Genomic DNA, 8,765 nt, shown 5'->3' on the forward strand with positions numbered 1-8,765 from the left:
TGAAGGAGCCTTTGAGCCAGGTGGTATTGGGCATCCTGCCCACCATGGCACCTCCGCACTTGGCCTGTTGGCCGCGCACCACCTTTGGCTTTACATTAAAAGTCTTCAGCCATAGGCCAAAGTGAGGTGGGATTCGGAGAAAGGCTTCACACACAATTATGAATGCGGAGATATTGAGGATAAAGTTGGGGGCCAGATCGTGGAAATCCAACCCATAGTAAAACATCAATCCACGGACAAATGGATGAAGAGGGAATCCCAGCCCACGGACGAAGTGTGTGAGAAACACAACCCTCTCATGGGGATCCGGGGTAGGGACGATCTGCTCTTTTTCGGGAATCGGTAGCAATCTCCCTGGCTAGATAGCTGGCCTCCTGGAGCTCCGTGATGTTCTTCTCCTTAACGGAGGAGGTCATCCACTTGCCTCCAGCTCCGAATCTAGACATGATTGGAGTGTCTTCTCGAGCGAGGAAAAGCCGAAAGCTTGGGTGCTAGAGCTCAAGGACGGAAGGACTGGAGATGAAGAAGGGTGTGGGTAAAGGAAGAGTGTCCTTATCCCCTTATAAAGACCGCAAATATCGAGCGCCTCCCCACTCGCCTTGAACTCGCCTGTTCCCGAGAGCCGTGCAAAACGGCACGGTTGGGTTACCCACGCCCGTATTGATGAGAATCCCGTAATAAGGGGGCACGATCTCTGCTTCGACAAGACGTGCCAATGACAACCGCGTCTCGCAGCGTGGAGCGGCAGACGAAAAACGGTTCGAAATTATGACCGGATAAACATGATGTCATGTTGTAAAAGCTGTCAGCGGATAAGACTCGTGTAAGAATATATATTCTCTCTGCGGTTATATATGGTGTGTGTGATAGGTCCGGATACAATGATCGCATCCGAAGACTAACTTGAAGTTCGGAAAGAAGGGAACCCGCCTTGCAATGCTGAAGACAAATCTTCGCGCCGGACTCCTCGTCATTGAAGCCAGGTTCAGGGGCTACTGAGGGAGTCCTGGACTAAGGGGTCCTTGGGCGTCCGACCTATTATCCTTTGGGCCGGACTGATGGGCTGTGAAGACGTGAAGGCCAAAGACTGCACCATGTCCGGATTGGACTCTACTTGGTCAATGAAGGTGTGGTCAACGTGGTCAACGAACAACATCCATCGGAAGAGGACTGTACGTGGAGAGGCTGGAAGCTGGGTTCATGGCCGCTCGCAAGGAAGTGCCTCCTTTTATGCTCAAAATAATGATTCCCCCACCTGACAGCGGGGACCCACCAGAAGGGCCTTTGTATTTTGTGAAAAAAAGTTCCTCCCGGTGAAAGCTCGAACCCACCAGCTATATCTTCGTATGCAAGGAAGTGCCTCCTTATTACGCACAAAAAAATGAATACTCCCCCTACTAGCTTGGACCCACCATATTTGGAGGCTGACTTGTGGGCCTACTAAGTTGACGCGGACGTAGGGCTTTGTCAACTTAGTCAATATAAACGATTCTAGCTGTAGTGACCGTACGATGTCCATCCAACGGCCGCCGTGCTTATTCAACCTCTGGCCTTCTTGCTCCAGCCGCCCAAACCAGCATCGGCCGTGCCGCCTGCTCCTGCCTCCCATGCCTGGTTGTGCTACCACGCAGGCCTCACCGCCCCACCCTACTCCCATCACTGGCCTGGCCATACCTGTACTCACACAAATCTCCTGTTATTCTCTGACGACGGCAGCCTCACACTACATCCGAAGAGTAAACCCTCGTGCTCCCGTTCGCGTGGGAAACAACTTCCGAGGTTTCCCCGGCTCTGGGTAATTCCCTTCCTAGGCCTCGCCGTTCTCCATCACCTTAGTACGCTCAGCGCAGCTTGGTCAACATGGTCAAGGAATGACTTCCATCGAAAGAGGATTGTACATGGAGAGGCTGACAGTTGGGTCCATGGCCGCAGCAAGGAAGTGCCTCCTTACTATGCATAAAATAATGATTCCTCCACCTGACAACAGGGACCCACCGGAAAGGCCTCTATATTTTGCGAAAAAATGTTCCCCCCTTGACAGCTAGGACCCACCAGCTACATCTTCGCACGCAAGGAAGTGCGTCCATATTACGGGAAAAATGATTCTTCGCCCCTGAGGGAGTCCTGGTTTAGGGGGTCTCCGGACAGTCGGACTATATCCTTTGGCAGGACTGATGGACTATGAAGATACGAGATTGACGACTTCGTCCCGTGTCCGGATGGGACTCTACTTGGCGTGGAAGGCAAGCTAGGCAATACGGATATGGATATCTCCTCCTTTGTAACCGACCTTGTGTAACCCTAGCCTCCTCCGGTGTCTATATAAACCGGAGGGTTTTAGTCCGTAGGGCAACATACAATGATACCATAGGCTAGCTTCTAGGGTTTAGCCTCTCTGATCTCGGGGTAGATCTACTCTTGTACTACTCATATTATCAAGAACAATCAAGCAGGACGTAGGGTTTTACCTCCATCAAGAGGGCCCGAACCTGGGTAAAACATCGTGTCCCCTCCCTCCTGTTACCATCCGCCTTGGATGCACAATTCGGGACCCCCTACTCGGGATCCGCCGGTTTTGACACCGACATTGGTGCTTTCATTGAGAGTTCCTTTGTGTCGTCACTGTTAGGCTTGATGGATCCTTCGATCATCGATAGCGATGCAGTCCAGGGTGAGACTTTTCTCCCCGGACAGATCTTTGTATTCGGCGGCTTCGCACTACGGGTCAACTCGCTTGACCATCTGGAGCAGATCGAGAGTTATGCCCCTGGCCACTAGGTTAGGTTTGGAAGCTTAAACTACACGGCCAACATCCGCGGAGACTTGATCTTCGACGGATTCGAGCCCCTGCCGAGTGTGCCGCACGGTCACGATGAGCATGATTTAGCTCTACCATCGGATAATGTTCAGGAGACCGCACCACCAACCGCTCTGACCCTCAACTCGGAGCCAATTGCGCCATCCATGGACGGGCGGATAAACCCCGCCACGGAGGCCGCATTCTCAGTGGCGATTGAGCCGAATATCAACCTTACCCTTCACAAGAGTCGTGACGCCAAATTGCCGGATTCTTCTCCGGCCATGGACTCCGAACCGCCTGTGCCCGTGCCTATCGAATCAGACTGGGAGACGATCATGGAGTTTACCTCCGCAGATATCTTTCGGCACTCGCCCTTCGGCAACATGTTGAACTCATTATGGTCTCTCTCCCTGTCAGGAGAGTCCTGGCCGAACTATGTTCGGCAGGATTGGGATGCGGATGATGAAGAAATTCGCTGCCCACCCACCACCCACTTAGTAGCCACTGTCGACGGTTTGACCGACATGCTCGACTTCAACTCCGAAGACATCGACGGTATGGACGACGATGCAGGACACAAATAGGAACCAATGCTCACAGGGCACTGGACGCCCACTTCATCATATGATGTATACATAGTGGACAGACCCAAAGAAAACGACGACGAGGAACGGAAGGACGCAGCGAAGGGTTGTTCCCTCAAGAAGCAGTCAAAGCGGCGGCGTAAGTGCCGCTCCAAATCCCGCCTCGGCAGAAGCATCGATCATATAAACCCAGCGATAGAGCAAGGCGAGCCAGCGGACGACAAACACAGCATTGAACCATCGTACGACCACGGCAACACGGAGAATCAAACCAAACAACCCGACTCCGTCGAAAACAACAGTCCGGATAACATCACACCGGACAGGCACCTGGAGCAACAGAATACCCATAAAAGGCTTGTTGCCACTGCGAGGAGTCTGAAAAAGCAGAAGCAAAGGCTCAGGTCCGCACAAGACACACTCAGAATCAAATGGAGTGAAGTACTCAACACTGAAGCGAAGTACGGCGGTAGTCGTCACACCAAGAGCTACCCGAAGCGAAAGTTGCTACCTGAATTCGATGAGGAGGCCTTAGATCCCCCGCAATAAAAAAAAGGTCATCCGGTCGGATAGACGACCTCGTGGCCAACATAGAGCGGCAAACGGCGCCGCACATAGGCCAGTACGCGATCCGCGTGAGGGCTCGCATCAAAAGGACGGCGCAATCAGATCCATCTACGGGCCACGCAAGCTCGCTCTAGCATGCAATGCAACACAACAAACATCCCAACACCACGGTACACCCAAATACAGGGGTGCCGCACACCCCCTATGTTTCACCGATGAGGTGCTGGACCACGAATTTCCAGAGGGATTCAAACCCGTAAACATAGAGGCATACGACGGAACGACAGACCCTAGGGTCTGGATTGAGGACTACATCCTCCATATCCATATGGCTCGAGGAGACGATCTCCACGCCATCAAGTACTTACCCCTCAAGCTCAAAGGGCCAGCTCGGCACTGGCTGAAAAGCCTCCCCGAAAACTCCATTGGAAGCTGGGAAGAGCTCGAAGACGCTTTTCGGGCAAATTTTCAAGGGACCTATGTCCGACCACCGGATGTAGACGATTTGAGTCATATAACTCAACAGCCCGGAGAGTCAGCCCGAAAGCTTTGGAATAGGTTCCTCACTAAAAAGAACCAAATAGTCGACTGCCCGGATGCCAAAGCCTTAGCAGCTTTTAAGCACAGCGTTCGAGACGAATGGCTTGCCAGACACCTCGGCCAAGGAAAGCCGAGAACAATGGAAGCATTAACAAGCCTCATGACCCGCTTTTGCGCGGGCGAGGATAGCTGGTTAGCCCGATGCAGCACCAGCGGCCCAAGTACATCCAAAGTAAGGGACAAAAATGGGAAACCATGACGCAGCAAAAACAAGCGCCAGAATAAAGAAGACAGCCCAAAGAGCACGGCGGTAAACGCCGGATTTAGAAGCTCTCGGCCAGGTCAACAAAATCTGCCCTCCAAAGGCAACAGAGACGAACTATCAAGCCTAAACAAGATTTTGGATAAAATATGTCAGATCCACATCACCCCGATAAACCTGCAAATCATACCCATAGAGAATGTTGGGTCTTCAAGCAGTCTGGCAAGCTCAACACCGAACATAAGGGGTAGGATACACCAAGCGAAGACGAGGACGAGCCTCGCAAGCAAAGCACTGGGGAACAGAAGAAATTCCCACCATAAGTCAAAACATTAAACGTGTTACACGTGACGAAGGGGAGAAACAAAGAGGCACTCCTAGAGACACATGCCCCAGGGCCTATCACCGCGGAGTTCTGCCACTGGTCGTCCCAACCGGTCACCTTTGACCATCAGGATTACTCGGCAAGTATCTGGCGTGCAGGATGGGCTGCCTTGGTATTAGACCCAATAATTGACGGATACCACTTCACACGAGTCCTGATGGACGGCGGCAGCAGTTTAAACCTGATATATCAGGACACAATCCGCAAAATGGGGATAGACCCAACAAGAATCAGCCATAGCGATACTACCTTTAAAGGAGTAACACTCCCTACTACTAGAGGTTTTATTTGGCTTTCCCGATAACTTCCACAGCGAAAAGTTAACCTTCCACATCGCTCCGTTCCAAAGTGGCTATCAAGCACTACTCGGACGTGAAGCTTTCGCTCGCTTTAACGCAATACCGCATTACGCTTCTCTCATGCTTAAGATGCCCAGTCCACGCAGCATCATTACAGTAAATGGAAATATTGAGCGCTCCTTGCGCGCGGAAGACCGTGCGGCTGCCTTGGCATCCGGACACTAAATGACCTCACCAACTAAAGCATCTGACAGGTCGTTAGGACCACTGACGCGGTTAGATGAGTCCGGCGCAGCTATATGTAATTAATACAGGTTTGATGGCTATACCCCTATTACAATACAAGGGGCTCAACGCGCGCAAACAAGTGACAATTAGGCTCAACTTTACTCATCTTGAACTGTACATGGTTTCTTTAGTATAATATACCTTTTAGCATGACCACTTTTCAACTAAGTTCCTCTCTTTTACAGATGACCATCGTGCTACACCCGTCCAGGATACGGCACAACAGAGACACAGGCGCAGACGTGAAGCAGGGACCCGTTCGAAGGATTCTTTTTAGATTAAGACCCTGTGTAAACCTTTTTTACTATCTCTTGTTGATACACATCCCCCGGATTCTCAGTACAATTGAGAAGGATGCTGACGTATTGGCATGTGGCCATGTTAGAATATTGCACGTACCTGGACACTAGGGGCTTATTACAAAGGGCACTGCTTAAGCCCGGTTTACACCATAAAGACCGAATACCTTAGGGAGTGTTCGGCGTCGCGAGTTTGGCCTTATATGCATCAGCTCCAAATCATGTCTTTGGTCAAATGTTAGGTTTTCCCGGATCCTGTGTTTTGCTGCCTTACGTTCCGCTCTATCGGCTAAGGCGGCACCAGGAGAACTACTGCGATTGTGCCCTGGTTCATCCGGACGAGCACCTCAGTAGAGAAAGCCGAAAACTGACTGTGATGATATAGCGTGAAACTGGTCAACCACTCGATGATCTAGCGGAATCTTCGGGATTCCTCCGCCTTAACGAAGGGCCGTTTCCCGGTCAGGCATGTACGCACCCCGAATTCGGATGAGTGCGGAGCCACCAGGGGCTATATAGTAGCCCCACTGTCAAACTCCTCTGGCTAAGTGAAAGTGTTAAAGCATTATAGTCCTATTGCCTAGTTCGCCGCGCTATCACCTCCTTAATGGACCAAGACGTTGGATCAAGTGTGAACATGCATCTTCTGTGAACACCCCCGCATTATATGCGTGGGGGCTGAAGCCGACGATTGCCATCTTTCAGGTTATATACATATATACATAAATGGCCGCACAGGAGGCATCATAGTACTTTCGGGCAAAAGTATAAATACGTCCTTGATAAACTCAATAAAACATTGTTTTTACAATGGGAATACATGTCACTCAAACATAATATTCTTCGAGCACTGAGCCTCTATCGAACGAGCGCCTTCAAGAACTTCTTCAAACTAGTGCTCGGCAGCCACTCGGCCTATGGCTGAACCCTGTGCCGCAACAGTGGTGGCATCCATCTCCGCCCAGTATGTTTTGACACGGGCAAGGGCCATCTGCGAGCCTTCTATGCACGCCGACCTCTTTACAGCATCGATGCGTGGCACAGCACCAAGGAACTGTTGCACTAAGCTAAAGTAGCTATTCGGCCTTGGCCCTCCAGGCCACAGATGATCCACAACGGACCCCATGGCAAGTCCGGATAATCTATGGAGCTCAGCCCACTCGGCCATTTGCTCATTCAACAGCTGCGGACGGGCTGGAGCATGAAACTGTGACCAAAACAATTTTTCCACTACATGATCTTTCCGATCCTTGAAGTACTCTGTTGCGTCAGCAGCACTGGCAGCCAAATCCACGTAGGCGTCCGCAGAACTCCATAGCCGGTCCAGAGGTGCATACTTCGGATCCCCGAACTTAGTCCGCAACAACAAGGCTTCCTAGACACAATATCCGCAGCTTGATACAGCTCCTCCTTCGTCGCTCTAATTTTGGAGCGGGATTCCTTGGCAGCCACCCGGGCCTTTTCCAGGTCCGTCGCCTTCGCCCGGTTTTCTTCTTCAAAAAGCCGGTAGCGGTCAGCAACATCTTTTAAATCTACAGCCATCTTGGCTATTCTTTCTTTGCTCTCGCAATGAGTGGCCTGTTCGGCCCTTAACTCTTCGGCCACCCGTAAAGCGGCCGCATCACTATTCCTTGCTTGCTCCTTGGCTCGGGCAAGCTCTGCCCGAAGGGTCTCCACGGTGGCAGCTCCATCTGCAGTCACAACATATTAAAGATACTGGCATCATGCTGCTCTTATTATGTGACGATCACCAGAAAAATCACTCACCCTGTGCCTCGCCAAGCCGCTTGTTGACAAGCACGATGTCAGCATCTGTCGCAGCTCGTTGCCGCTTTAGTTTGGCAAACCCATCAGTCCGACTAGCCACCGGAGCTTCAACCACCTGCACATAAAGGTGGTTTGGTTATTACCTGGGACTATGATCCTCTGTTTGCCGCCGTTCTCGACGACAACCAGAGTCTCAAGGGCTACTATCTGCATGGGCATACCTAATGTATGCGGTACTATTAAAGGCATACATTACTTTACATACCTCAAAGCCTTTCAGCAGACTCATAAAAGCTTCATGCAAACCGCTTTCGGCAGATGAAATCCTTTCAATTACCGTACCCATTAGCATACGATACGCTTCCGAGACGACAGCTTTCCCTAGAAGATCCTTCAGCGCGTCCGACCGCACACAGTACAGACCCTTGCTGTCGCTCTCCTCAGGAGCTGGATACTGGGGACAATGGGCAGCCAAAGGGTTATCCTCTGGCGATATTGGATCCGGAGATACCCTTCGCGACGACACTTCAAGGTCACCCGCTTCTTGAGCTGGGGAGTCCGGGGGAGGCGTTTCACTCTCCATCATCTCCGGAAGAAGATCCCCCGAAGATGAACTTTGTCGAGAAGGGCTGCGGTCCAGACTACAATTTATAAGCATCGGTTATTATCTTCGGAAGTAAGGTAGGATATCCTCACTATTAAATACTTTTTGATTACTTACATCTCGGTAGAGGGCTGATCCCTGCGCGAACATTGTGCGGCAAGAATACCCTCCGAGGCAGGACCCTCTGGCGGAGACTTCTTCTCCCGTTTGGAAACCTTAGTTACCGGATATTCAGAGGTAGTCCTCTTCCTTCCCCGGGGAGAGAGAATGTCAGATTCTTCCCCTTGGTTATCCTCCCTCGCAGAGGCGCTCATTCCCTCGATTGGAATAGGTAGCGATGGAGGCCCACTTTCGCCCTCTTTATTCCCGC

This window comes from Triticum urartu, chromosome 5A (genome assembly GCF_056163025.1).
Source record: "Triticum urartu cultivar PI428250 chromosome 5A, HENAU_Tu73, whole genome shotgun sequence".
Lineage (NCBI taxonomy): Eukaryota > Viridiplantae > Streptophyta > Magnoliopsida > Poales > Poaceae > Triticum > Triticum urartu.